This window comes from Crotalus tigris, unplaced genomic scaffold (genome assembly GCF_016545835.1).
Source record: "Crotalus tigris isolate CLP2741 ecotype Arizona unplaced genomic scaffold, ASM1654583v1 scf7180000017550.10884619, whole genome shotgun sequence".
NCBI lineage: Eukaryota > Metazoa > Chordata > Lepidosauria > Squamata > Viperidae > Crotalus > Crotalus tigris.
Window position 1 is genome coordinate 3,205,615 of NW_024096468.1, and position 15,073 is coordinate 3,220,687.

The window sequence follows — 15,073 nt, forward strand, 5'->3', positions numbered from 1 at the left end:
TCGTTAAGTGAGTTTTGCCCCATTTTACGGTTTTTCTTGCCACATTTGTTAAGAGAATCACTGCACTTGTTTAATTAATCACACGGCTCTTAAGAGAATCCAGCTTCCCCCTTGACCTTGCTTATCAGAAGGTCGTAAAAGAGAATCACATGACCCTGGGTCACTGCAGCCATCATAAGTATGAGTTAGTTGCCAAGTGGTTGAATTTTGATCACATGACCATGGGGATGTTGCAATGGTCATAAATGTGAAAAACTGTCATAATCACTTTTTTCAGTGCCTTTATAACTTTGAACGGTCACTAAATGAACTGTTGTAAGTCAAGGACTACCTGTACTCCTGTTTTACAACACTAACATACAGTCACCAGTTATGTCTAATCATGTAATAAAATAGTGATGATTTATACACAGCTCTTACACAAAAACCAGTTTGATGTCCAGCATGCTGACTGGTATCCAGGAGGCACAACAGCCTTTTAAGAACTATGCAATCTTGGTGGCAGAAACAGAAAGATCATAAAACAGCTAAGAGCTCCTTTGCTGCCATCTAGTGATCGTCCAGATTTGTTAAGCCCACATCTAATTAAATACCTGCTAGATATAATCATTTCTTCATAATCTTGAAAGTCAGCAAGAGCATAGAACCACTGGGACTGAATAAATCTACTACAATTAATTCCTAATCTGCAGCGGCAACCAATCTGTTGAGAAACTTCCATCTAACTACCCTTTCTGTGGAGAAGGAAGATAAGAGGTTAAAAAGAAGGGTGGGGAGAAGCTTTTAAGATGGGGATTTGGAAAAACTTGTAAGTCTTCTATAATGGTGATGGATTTGTAGGAGTTATAGCTTGGTTTTAATCCTCATTTCCATGCTTTTACTGTACTGTATTTCTTTCTGCTTTTATTTTACGTGATCCATAACTGCATAGAATAATCTCCAGAGAAGCCATTTTAAAAGCATATTTTAGCATTAATATTTAAATAGCAAGGTCTTTGCTACTAAATAACACAATGGGATTTTTTTTAATATTTGGGGCTTACGAGGGACAAAAAAATAGTTTGCTGAATGCAAAACAAAATTTCTACCGTGAGAATCAAGACTTGCTTTTCCTTCTTTTGTCGCTAGATGGAGCAACAGAATGATATCAAAATACATATCCAAGTCGGTAAACTGCCTTCTTAATCTCTGCAATTAAAAAGAGTTTTATCTCCTCTGCTGCTGTTTTAGCATTTAAACTGATTATCTAAATCAATGAGATTTGTAGAGCTGCTGCCCGCAACACAGTACATGTCTCTTGGGGTTGCTCAGAGCCCCGATGTTTGAATGGTGTTTGTGCCATAGGAACAAGAAGTGGGAGAAAAGGCCAAAAGAAAGCAATAAAAAAGGGAAAATAGCATCACAAAATAATTTCTTTTTTATGAAGAAGAGTGTTTCACTTGAGTCAATAGTCTTGGTGATAATGATTGTCAGACTGGTGTGATAAAAGCATTCACAATAAATTAAATTACTATCATGGAAGAAAGGGCAGTTTATCTTTTCCACAAGAATAACACTGAATAATTGGCTTGTATTTTACCTACACAGGTTTATGAATTTCTTGAGGCAGAGATCCTTCCCTTGTTGTGCACTGTACATTATTCCAGCCTGTACAAATCAATAGAAATAATAAATACTAATACATTTATTATTCTGTACTGAGAATAGTCCTTCCTTCCTCCCTCCCTCCCTCTTACAGCATACCTTCTTAGGTGGATACGTGATATTGAAAGGCCTTGACCTTGTTGTGACCCATGACTTTTCTTAGCAGAACTGTTGAATATTGACATCTTTAACTAGGACAGATGAAAATTAAAATGCAAGACCTAACATTGATTGATTATGTGTCATAAAGTGACCACACAGATAAATTTTCTCCATGACAATCTATTCCTAAGCTGGTCTTTCAGATCTTCCAACAATCCACTCATTGCCAATGTAACTGAATCCATTTACTTTGGATTTATATTGGGGATTAATTAGTAGGTGAAAATAATGAAGTTATTTCTACGATATACTACAGGTAGTCCTCAACTTACAGCCATTTGTTTAGTGACTGTTTGAAGTTACAACAGCACTGAAAAAAGTGAGTTATGACTGTTTTTCACATTTATGACCATTGCAACGTCCCCATGGCCACATGATCAAAATTCAGATGCATGTCAACTGATTCTTATTTATGACAGTGTCATGTGGGGGTATCATGTGATCACCTTTTGTGACCTTCTGACAAGAAAAGTCAGTGGAGAAGGCAGATTCACTTAACTACTTAACAACTGCAGTGATTCACTTAACAACTGTGGCAAGAAAGGCTGTAAACTGGGGCTAAACTCACTTAACAACTGTCTTGTTTAGCAACAGAAATTTTGGGCTCAATTGTGATCGTAAGTCAAGGAATACCTGTACACCATATATCTATAACCAATGATTAAATTTTAGGACACAAAAAGTCTATCATTGTTCTTTATAAAAATTTGTTGGTGATGAATTGATTTGATATGCAAACTTTACTTGTTGATTGGAATAATTAGAGATTCCTATTTTGGCTAAACAATGGGAATAGATGTTGACATCCACACCAAAAATTTAATTATATCTTTTTCAACCCAAAATAAAATTTTGAATTTATTGGGTTCCATAATTTTTCTAGAGTAAAGTAAATGTCATATTGTTGCAGATACAATAAGATTAATACTTCGTTCAAACATGAGTTTATACAATGTCATATATTTGTACCATTTCAGAAAAAAGTTATTACATATATTCAAGATTTAGGAAAAAAGTCATATTTGCACATATTTCTCATGTTCATTTGAATTATATTCCAATCACATGGCATCTAGAAAATAAAATTGCTCTGCTTTGGCATTGAAATATATATATATATATAGGGTCCAGACTACAGTACTCAGTGGTTTACAGAGTTAATGTTATTAGCAGTTTATGAATTAAAATTTTTAATGTAAATTAGCTAATGGTGGTTATAATAAAATATGACTACCATTTATTGAAATGCTTAAGTAGAACTTTTATATGTGCATATGCATTTATGAATATATTCCCTGCATGTAATGATGCATTATTTATGTTTCCTTTTTCATAATTTTATTGTTTATTTTATTTTGCATTCAATTAAATGTAAAAGAAAAAAAATGTTGCTACTGCTGTGGTTTGGACATTGGTGATCTGATTGCAAGAGTTATTCATTGCAAGAAAACCACCAAGCTCAGAGAGCACCAAGAATCCCACCATTCAATCCTGAGCTACAAATAGTCCATCGGTTATTCTTTTAATAACTGAATCCAGTAATAACCACTCCTTTTCTTTCCCACAATGACATTTTATCTAAATAATAAATAGTTTTGTCTCTACACAAGCTTTTAAAAACAGCTTTGAGTATCAGTCTTCATAACAGAAGAGAGTTCTGGAGACATGTTGAAAATGAGGTTTGTGCCATCTCAGCATGAACCTGATTCAGATCTGTCTGCTCTATCTTGATAGAAACTGACTATCTGTTTTGATTTGTTCTATTCTGTTTTGGAATTCAGTTTTGACTTAACCCTATGCATATCCTAGGGAATGTGCCAACGAAGGAATTCTTTTTTCTCTACAACTAGTTAGTGGCTGCTCTTTAAACTATACTTTTGAATCATATGTGAACATTTGGAACTTCCTTTATATGAAGAGCTTCTTCATATAATAGAGACTAGCATAGAAAGTAATTGTTCAGTGGTTCAAAGACAGAGCTACTCCATCTTTACATTCTGCCTTTCATAACCTTTACAATAAGAGCCAGCTATAACAAGACTTCATTCAAAGTTACCTGCAACTCCCTATTTTTTTTTAAAGGTAATGACATCAAAATCTCTAAGGATGTTGTGCAAAAATACACAGAAATGTGTTTAATGTGCTCAAGGAAGACCTTGAATTGAGAACATGAGAATCTCACAAGATTTTGGGCAATTAAAAATAAAGAATTAGATTGGAAGGTATCTGAATCATTCTGCAAGATCACAGAATGGTTCAGTGCCTGGAAGTTTGTATATTATGTTTGTTTTTATTGATAGTTATTCAAATGCAGAACTGTCCTCATTTAATTAGCATATATGGCTAGCCAACCAAACCAAAGTTTATGATCTCAGGAACAATTACATGTTAAAGATCACACTATGACTATACTGTTAAGATATTATCTCAAGCTATAGAATGGATTGCTTGGAATAGAAATTAGGTTGCAAATGAGTGAATGGTGCCCTCACTGTTATATCATATAGCATATTTCACCCCATGAGTTATCTGTAAAATACAGGCTGAAGTGCATGTACACAAGTGATTCAGTGAGACATACAGAACATGCCACAAACTCATGATGTACTGCAGAAAAACACAGTTTGGTGGCTAAAAGACTTTCTCTGTGTAGCTTTTGAGGAATGCAAACATTAGAAAGTGGCCTAGTTTCTTTTTTTTTTGAAATTTTTTTTATTTAAATTTTCAATACATATAATACTTTCCATACATTATATAAGAAAAAAAATAAAAGAGAAAAATACCTTTAAAATAGAATCTTAGGTGTCGCTCGTCTATCTCCCCCCCCCACTGCATCTGCCCTCTCAATCTTCCTTCCTTACTTCCCTACTCCCTCTCTCCTCTCCTCTCATCTCTCCCCTCATCCCTCCTCCCAACCAACTTCCTTCCATCCTTCCTCCTCCCCTCTTATCCCTCTTCGGATACAGTTCAGGGGAAATACCCGAGCGGCACCTCCCTCTAAAATACTCTATCTATTTTAATATTTCTATATAACTAACCTACTTAATCCCACCCATCCTCTCCCCCCCCCCCGCTTCCCGGAGCAAAATACAAGGTTATTGTAAACAAAATAAACACAATCTATAACTTTTAAAACAAAAAAATTATACAATAAACAAATTCATACATAACCCTTAACTCCCTTTAAACTTTAAAAATAATAAAATAAACAAATCTACTATAAATCAAATAATATAAACTTCTATAAATAATAATTATTACTTCAAAAAAAGAGAGAGAAAATTAATCATAAAATAAATGAAACTTTAAAATTCCATATTTATTCTGAATATAATCTATCCACCTTTTCCACACTGTGATAAATTTTTCTTGTGTATGGTCCTTTAAATAAGCAGAAATCTTTGGAAAGTGGCCTAGTTTCTGATGAGGGGGATCTGTCTAATTGAGATGGTAAAGATAAATACTTCAGTTTGCAAGAGAAATTATCCAGGGACAGACATAACATACACAGAGAGAGGACTTGAGAAAATAGGCATCAGTGGCCATTTGCTGACTTTTTGTGAGAGCTATTATTCTACAGAACAGCTTCTCCCATGGGAAGAAGAGAATGTCTCATTCAAGGAAGTTCAAATTAAACTGGACAAAGCTTCCAAATGGAGACTCTAGGGAGCAAGACAGTCTCAAGATGGAATGGATGAGGCTGGGCCAAACAGCTGGATTTCATTACTTGTCCAAAAAGCTCACTTTTGCACAGATAGGGAAAAAACAGAAAAGAAGAAAGAGGTGCAAGGCTTGGGTGGGGAAAGGAAGGGCAAACAAACATACAATATACAAAGTTGGCTACATCTCAGAGGTCTAAATAGAGCAACTTTTCCTCAGTACCACTCAGTCTCCCCATTTTCCTTTTGAAAGGCTATTCACACTACCAGTATTGAGCATTGTCCAGCCATTGCTACAGAATATCACTAACAGGACTGGATTTATATTAACATAACATGAGGTTCCGATTGCACTTAATCTTGTGTCATTCATGTGTGTGTGTGTGTGTGTGTAGTCTTTGTTTAGCAACCACAATTGGACCAGCAGCTCAATTATTAAGCAAAATGCTCATTAACTGAAACCATTACTTCCTTCAGCTTTTCTTCCCCGTACAGACCTGCAAAGGTTGTGAATGCAAGGATTGGTCATATAGTGACTTTTTCATCACCATCATAGCTATGTTCACTAAACGAGGCAATTGGTAAAAGAAGGATTACTTGTCTATATGTATGAATTAATCCAATGAATCCTGTGTAGATCAAAGTGCTACAGTTCTCTTCAAAAAATGCATGCCACAACAGAACACCCCTGAAAACGCCCCAGGCAGAATTAGCTTCCAATGTGCTCAGATACTGATAGAGCTTCTCTCTTTGCCTTTCCTTTTTGCTTCCCACCCTCTCTGTGCTCCTATACTAGCTTTCCTTTCATTCTGCATCCTGTTCTCCCTCATTTGCTCTCAAGGTCACCTTCTCTGCCTGAACTGGATTTTTATGCAGTATATTGATTAATTGACTCTAACAGTCCCCTATTCAGTGAGCTTCCAGGATCAGCAAGCTTGGCATTCTGCTCTTTTTACAGAGAACATTCCCGGCTCAGAGATCTCCCACTTGTCACGTTGCTGACTTTTTTTCTCTTCCTTCATAGGAAATTCACAATGCTGCAGCAAGAAGAGAAACTACATGAATTTCCAGAAGCATGCATATTCTGGAACCTGCATTTTAAATCACAGCTTCTCCGCAATGAACCCGCAAAGGAGTTCTGAGTTATTACTGTCAGCTTTATAAGAGTTGTGGACTTCAACTCCCAGAATTTCTCAGCCAGCATCCTATATTCAATCAGGTAATACAATACATTAAGGCAAACCTGGTACCAACACTGGCATTCTGTAAAGAGATCTTCCCTTCAGTGGCATAATATCTAGCTGCATTTATTATTTTATTTGGATCAGGGCCAACATTTATGTATTTCCTTCTTTTCCCCCCCTTGTTTTTGGCTGCCAATGATGCCCATAGAGCAAACTGATAGCTGGGGGCTCTGCAATTCCCCCCCCCCCTGCTTGGCAAACCAAGCACAGGCATCTTCCAGCAGAAAGACTGAGCCACATATTGATCAATGGGCTTTTCACATACTTCTACCATGAGTCCTTAACACAAACATCACACTGGCTAGCAAAGATTAATGTCAGAGGAGAAATCCCTCTCTTCTGGCTTCTCAGCATAAAACCATTTCAAGAACTGCAGAGATGCTCAAAGCAAAAGCATGATGCACACCTGAGTCAGTAGGTGGGCAACAGAAAGCAAAGAAAAGCAACATATGGCCAGCCCTGAGAGTATCACTTTCTATTTCTCAGTTTTGCTTTACAAAAAATGCTCTGCAAATGAATGCTTTTGAGCCTGCAGCTGCAAGGGGCATATTTCCCTCTGTTGAACCTCAAGGGCTTCAGATGATAGCACCTGCTAACTGCAAATCATCCATAAGTCCCTGCTGAGAGGGAGAGAAAGAAGGCTGAAAGCCAAATTCACATTGTGATTGCATGCAGCAAAAGGCAGTTTGGTTGGCTTGCTTCTGTCACAAATGCCTAGGTGGCATATACTTCATGACTGTGACATTGTTGGCTTCTCAACACGATTACTATATTTCCTTTACAATCTTTTGCTAAAGTTAAAAGCCAAGGTTATTGTTGTGGGACAACTGAAGGTAGAACAGCTAAACCTGTCACCATGGGCTTTTAAGCAAAGACAGGCTAGGAATCAAGTGCAGGCCTTACAGTTTATGCTAGGTTATAATCATTCTGAATCAACTGATGAAAAATAAAGTTATGGTACCTTTTTTCCTACCCATAGAGTGGAGAGTTTTGTGCATCAATGGATTATATTATTTCATCTGCCTCGTGCTTCCCCCCACTGCTGTATGCATTAGGGTTTTGAAACAATGGTTGATAGCTATGTCTGTGAATATATGTATCCACACACAATTACAATAAGGGTATTCCACCAATCAATTATGTTCCTGATGAGCAAACACTTTTTGACATGAGATTTTAACACTAATGGCAGGCAAAAAAAGGAAGAACAAATTATACACAATACATAAATGAAAGAAATTTGCTTGATATGCACTTCACAGATTTCTGTTGTCCTGCTGTCAAATTATTATTAATGTACAGAAGTCAGAAGCTTTAAAGGTAACAAAAGGCTTTTAAGGTAACAAAAATGCACATCTGTATAATTTATTTTAGGCTCAGTTGGTGAAAGGGTTTATTTTAGGCTCAGTTTAATTCAGATGCTTAATCTTCTCTGTGGTCACCTTACCTTGAAAATAACTTCTCCACAAAAACCTGCCTAGCATCTATATAGTTACCATAATAGTGCTAGCTTGAGACTTATTTGTTTCAATTTCTGCATATGTTCAAGTTCCCAAATAGATTAATGCAATATTCTGCTGTTTTATACCAGTAGACTGTTTTTATTATGTTTGATTTTACTGTTTTAAACAGGAAATTGCTTTGCTGTTTAAAATTGTAGCACAATTTAATCTTTTCATTTTTACAAAATGCTGCTCTAGTATCATTAGACAGAAAGATAATTACAATTAATTTTCAAGAAAAGCCTTCAAGACTTGGTTTTTTCAGCACACTCTGGAACAACGTGATCTCTCATTCTGACTTTATGGTATAATGCTTTCCCAACATTGCTTGCTAGTATTCTGTTGTTATCTGTTTGACTGGGATTTTCTTTTGTTATTTTTAATTTGCATTTATGATATTGTATTTGCTGCCTAGAATTGATATGATAATTGAGCTGGCTTATAAAATGGCTAAATAAATATGTAAAACAGGGAAAAATAAAAAAGCAATGTTCCTGAAATAACTTTATTACATTTAAAAAAGAGAGAGATTAAAAACTAATAAGAACAAATGATTAAGTTAAAACATAGGTGGGGGGGAAGTCAAGAATGAAAAAGCAAAGTATGTATATTTGGAATTTTGAAATGTATTTGTTGTGCCTGGAACTGCACTTTTACAACATGTTCTTATAGTGCTTACTTCAATTTTTTTAAAAAATAAATCAGAATTAATGGAAGATTAATCTGAGCTTTCTCTAGATCAGGGTCCCCAAACTTGTCTACTTTAAGACTTGTGGACTCAACTCCCAGAATTCCTCAGCCAACATATGCTGGCTGAGGAATTCTGGGAGTTGAAGTCCACAAGTCATAAAAGGGCCAAGTTTGAAGACCCCTGCTCTAGATTCTGCTTTACATTCTATGCTAAATAAGGGGGAGGAGCCAAGATGGCAACAGACTAGCAGCTTCTAATATAGGTTTCCAGCTTGCAACAAGTCTTTCCACTTTTGGTTTAACCTGACACCCTTCCCCCCCTCAAATGCCAAGCAAGATCGATAAAAGAAGCCAGACCAGCCCCAGTAATGTTAGTGGAATTCATAAATCTAACAAGGCACAAAAACAGATGATGGACATTTACCTCCCCACTGCAGAGGCAATTTAAAATGTGAGCAATGGGTCCATTGTTACAGGACTCCTTTCACTTCCAAAGACTATAATTATGCAGTACACAGACATAACCAGGCCACCTCTTAACTCTCCAAAATCTATGCCAAAATCATCCCTTGGAGCAGAGAGATAACCTCTTGGAGCAACTTCCTGGATCAAGCCCCCCCCCCCCCAAACTATATCATTAAATCTTTCCAGGAGGCTTGCCTTCTATCTGCAGAAATGTTTATATTGCAATAATTAAATGAAATTATAGCCAAGGCGGACAGCCTCTAACAAGCCTTGGATCTACAAATCCACATAGCAATCAAGGGGTTAATATGACAGCTGACACATTCAGGCAGCTGCTGTCTCCAGACATCTGGAAACAGTTATGTTAAATAGGATTAAGTTGCAAACAATAGAAGAAAACCCAAGTGGTGGTATTTTTATTATTTAATGAAAAGGAAATGTAACCAGAGTATGGCAGATATGGTTGGAACAATAGGCCACAGTTGGCAACTCTTTCCTCTGACAGATATATATTGGAATGTAACAACCTGCTATAAGACAAGCTTTATAGGTTGTTGGTTACTATTTCTCATCATTGTAACATCTAGTACACACGCATAAAGGATGCAGTAATCCATCTCAGGGAGGTATGATAGATGAAAATGCTGCACTTCAGAGTTGACATGGTCACTAAGGAACCAGTTCTACGCAAGCATTTCATGTTGATACTGGACAGGTTTAATGGCACAATCATATATCACACCTTTCAGTTGATGGTCTCTGTAAAGTAAAGCAGAGGTTCTAGGAAGCAGGGTGTTATTCTGCTCTTTTATTTCTCAATCAGTTGTAGAGTCAATCTTAAGTACCGCTAAAATGAAAATTGTTATTGGTGAGATGCTGTCAAATACTAAGTACCACGTACTTAGGCCATGTGTCCCATTTTCCAGAAGACACTTCTATCTGAAGTGTTATATCTCAAGGATTGCCCAGTCTACTTGCTTAAAGATATATATTTTTAAATATCAGTGATATGCTTTCCATACAAATCGTTCTTTGCTTAATCCCTAGTGTCTTCAGTTTCATCCCTAGGAATACTGCTTAAAAAGCCTGGTATTGGTACTTGGTATTCATAACATTGGGCTAAAAAGATTGATAGTTGAACTCAAAGAGTTTCTGTTGTTCCTAAGAAAGGAGAGCAAGAACCAGAAAATATCTGGATGATAATGAATGTTTGGGAACCAAGCTAAGGAGGCACACAAGTCACTTGATCTCACTCCTTTCTGCTGTGGTGTACTATGTATATATTTATTAAAGTTATAGCAATTATTCATTTCCTTACATCTCTCTGCATAAAATAGCATATGGAAATTATTCAGATCTGTGCTTTCTTCTGGTATATTAAATGTTTACCATAATATATGCTCTTTCAGCTTTCCATCTAGGTTAGTGGTTCTTATCTATTGTGCTGAGGGGTGTCAAAGTCACCTTTGAGACTCTGTTGAAAGCTAAATACCGTTCCCTAAAATGCATATAAATACATACAAAATTTTCCATATAACTTTTTTTTGTATGGTGGTAATTGATTTTCTCCACCTAGACAAACACTAAAAGCAATGTCATCCATTCTTGGATCAGGAAGCTCTTCTCATCATCACTCATGTCTTGCTCATCTCTCATTGGATTATTGCAACATGCTGTACAGAATAATAAAGTTGGAAGGAACCTTGGAGGTCAATCTAGTCCAACCCCTTGCTCTTCTTAAACACTTCCAGTTTTGGAGCATTCACAACTTCTAGAGGCAAGTTGTTCCAATGATAAATTGTTCTGTCAGGAAAATTCTCCTTAGTTCTAGGTTGCTTCTCTCCTTGATTAGTTTCTATCCATTGCTTCTTGTCCTGCCTTCAGGTGTTTTGGAGAATAGCTTGACTCCCACTTCTTTGTGGCAACTCCTGAGATATTGGAACACTGCTATCATGTCACCCTTAGTCCTTCCTTTCATTAAACTAGACTTTGATTTTCATACCCAATTCTAGCAACCATTCTTTATATGTTTAGCCTCCAGTCCCCTAATCATCTGTATTGCTCTTCCCTGCACTCTTTCTAGAGTCTCAACATCTTTTTTACATTGTGGTGACCAAAACTGGATGCAGTATTCCAAGTGTGGCCTTACCAAGGCATTATAAAGTGGTATTAACACTTCACGTGATCTTGATTCTATCCCTCTGTTAATGCAACCTTAGAACTGTGGTGGCTCATATTTAAGTGACTGTCCACTAGGACTCCAAGATCTCTCTCACAGTTACTACTATTGAGCTAGGTACCACCTATACTATACCTGTGCATTTGGTTTTTCTTGCCTAAATGTAGAACCTTACTTTTTTACCACTGAATTTCATTTTGTTAGATAGTGCCCAATATTCAAATCTGTCAAGATCCTTCTGTATCTTAAGCCTGTTTTTTGGAGTGCTGGCTATTCCTGCTAGCTTGGTGTCGTCTGCAAATTTGATGAGTTCCCCATCTATCCCCTCATCCAAATCATTGATGAAGATGTTGAAGAGCACTGGGCCCAGAACAGAGCCTTGGGACACCCTACTGCATACTTTCCTCCATGTAGATTCAGTTCCATTGAGGACTATATTGGAGCAAAGACCACTTAGAAATTATAACTGGTCCAGAACACAACCATGTGATAGATATGTTAATTAAATACAACACTGCTGCTTTTTAAGTGGTACAGAAGGCTTCTGAGTGGAAATGGAGCTTCTGTGGTGTTTTATTATCTATAAAATCCTTTATGGTAAAATGATTATTTGTGGGAATCACTGATTCTGAATAACTTTGCCCATCCAGTAAGATCTAGCTGGATAGGCATACTCTAAGTCTCATTATTAAAGCCATAGCCCATACATGACCCAGGAGATACATATTTTTTCTGTTGCTGAAGCCTGCACTATGTGACAGGATCCCCTTTGAGATTTGGATGCTTTCTGGGGAAAGTTCTGTTGATACGAATTTTATTAAAATAATTTTCAAAAGATGGATATAATGTTTTAATCTGTGCAATTATCTTCCCTTAACATTCCCCAGATGACGTCAATCCTAGACAGTGATTTTTTTATAATTTATGCAAATTAGTATAGAATAATGATCACATTTTACCCAATTATCTGGGGAATCTGTAATTTATTCAAAGGAAATTGGGCAATATTATAATGTTGAAGTGCCCAACATGGCTTAAAAGTCCAATAGCTGCTTGTTAAATGCAGAGTTAAATCCATTAACTCTGAAGAATTGGAGGGTGAGAGAAAGAAAGATGGTGTAAAAGGGAGAGAGAAGACAGGGAGAAATGGAGACCACTGGTATCTATTTCTTTTCTCGTTCAGTTCTTCTCAATCCTGAGCATTAGATCAGATATTTTATTATGTATGTTGCAAATAAAAAAAAAAAACAGGTGAAGTTTTGATTGCATCATCATGACACCATTTTGCATTGGGGGCATGTGGAGACCTCTGCAAATAAGGCCTTACTCGTTTATATAGAATCCAACATAAATATTTCTTACATTTGTCTACACTTGCTCATCAGTGAACTCACAAAATTCCCAAAGAACCATATATGGAAAAAAGAGAGTTGTGTTCAAATATGAGCTGAGAGTTTTCAGGACCATTTGTGAACCCATTGCTATGAAATGCATGCTTCCATTTTGATGAAAGCTCAGTAGTTAAGATTTCATCAAAGAGGACCTTTGCTTTTTATTCCTCCTCCTTTCTTCTCTTTGGCTTGGCAGTAATCAGGAATTACTTACAGACTGTAGTTTCTTAACCTTATTTCTGCATAGTGCTAGATTTCATGAAAGAGCCAGTCAAGCTGTTCTGCATATTACTAATCTGTACACTTATCAGATAAGGGGTCCCTGGTGCTCTCTGAGCTTGCTTGTTTTCTTGCAGACAGTTTCATTACCCTAATTAGGTAACATCGGTCAGTGCTAGTCTCTAGCATCAGTCTAGCACTGATATTACTTAGTTTGGGTAATGAATCCTCTGCAAGAAAACAAGCTAGGTCAGAGAGCACCAAGGACCCCTCATTTCAACCCTGAGCTAAAAGTATTCTCCTTCATTGGTACTTATCAGATGGTTTCACCTGCTTCACACTTTCCCTCCCAATACATACTTTCACTCGCATATCTGAAAGTAATATTCATAGCAAAAATCAAATTCATCAAATCTTAGCATTATGAAAGGCATTCTGTTCATTAGTCCCCCGGGTAACTGAGCATACAGATTTAATATATTTCTCTCTAGTCTCTCCATTTCTTCTCAAACATGGGTGGGATACAACTTTCATTTTTTTGGATATTTTTAAAGAATATTTGGTTTGGTCCTCTACTTTTGGAAAAATGCCCAGTGTTTCTCATCCCCTTTAGGTTTATAATTTTTCTTTTCTGCAGCACATGTCAGATTGATTCTGCCTCTACCCCGAGACTACCTCCAGATTCATAATTTGTCTTTCCAGTGAAAAATAGCTGCCTACCTCTATACATGAGAGAACTGGATTTTTTTATGGATGTTTGCCAGCTGAAACTGCTTTATGGCAGTCAGCACTCCTCAGTTCAGTAATAAATGCAAAACTTCACTGCAATGACTCTCCAAGGGAACTATTGTTTTCCTTTCTACTCTAGGCATGCCAGAAGATTGTCTCTCTTCAACTCCATTCAGGATGGAGAGTTGACTAGGATTTTTTTTTTTTAAAAAAAAAAAACATTCACTGTGCAAATGAAGGCATTGAGATAGAAATAGATAGATAAAGGAAGGTTACAGAGGACCAAGAGATGTAATACCTAGGTGGATCAAGAAAGAAGGAAGGAAAGAACAAGTTTCCATCCAAATGCAAGCATGTGAGTTTCACAAAAGCTTGTCAATGTGAATAAATATACATGAATGTTTTCACATGAATAGAAAGTAGTGTGTTTATAAACTATGTTTAATTCCACAAAATGCAGGAAAGAGTCAGAAGACCCATCAAAGTGGTAGTGTATGCAACAGCCCATCATCCTATAGTGGAAAAATAACCATAGAAACAGAAAAAAGGGATAATAGGCAGAGTCTGGGCTTTTCTTTTACTGATGGAACTGCTCTTCTAGAAAGCAATTCCTTTTTCAGCCTGCTCTTTTCTTGTGACCCACACTAGATGTTCAGAATATCCTCTGGAGCAAGTTTAGGAGACCTGCAGGCTGAATTCATCCATCTTGTCCAGCACTATATGGTCTGACTGACAGCAGCTCTGTTTTTTTAAAAATTAAGTTTCAACAAAAGATAAAATACAAAAAAGCAAAAAGAAGGGAATAAGAAAAAGAAAAGTTAAGGAAAAAGCAAAATCAGGAGTGCAAAAAGAAAGAAAAAGAAGAAGTAAAGGAAAGGGGGAAAAAGAATAGCTTTCCATTTTCTTTGGTACAGATATAGATTATAAAATACATTGACCTCTTACTCTAAAATCAACAATAATATAAAATATTTCTATAATCGTAAACAGTTCTAATAGTGAAATACCAAAATTAAATTTTCATTTCACTTCTTTTTAGCAAGAAGTCCAACAGCAGTTTCCAAGTAGAAACAAAATTAGACCAAGTCTTTCCTTTAATCAGAGGAGTCAGTTTCACCATTTAACTAATTCCATTAGCTTCATTGTCTATTCTTCCATTGTAAATCCTTCCATCTCTGTGCATACAAGT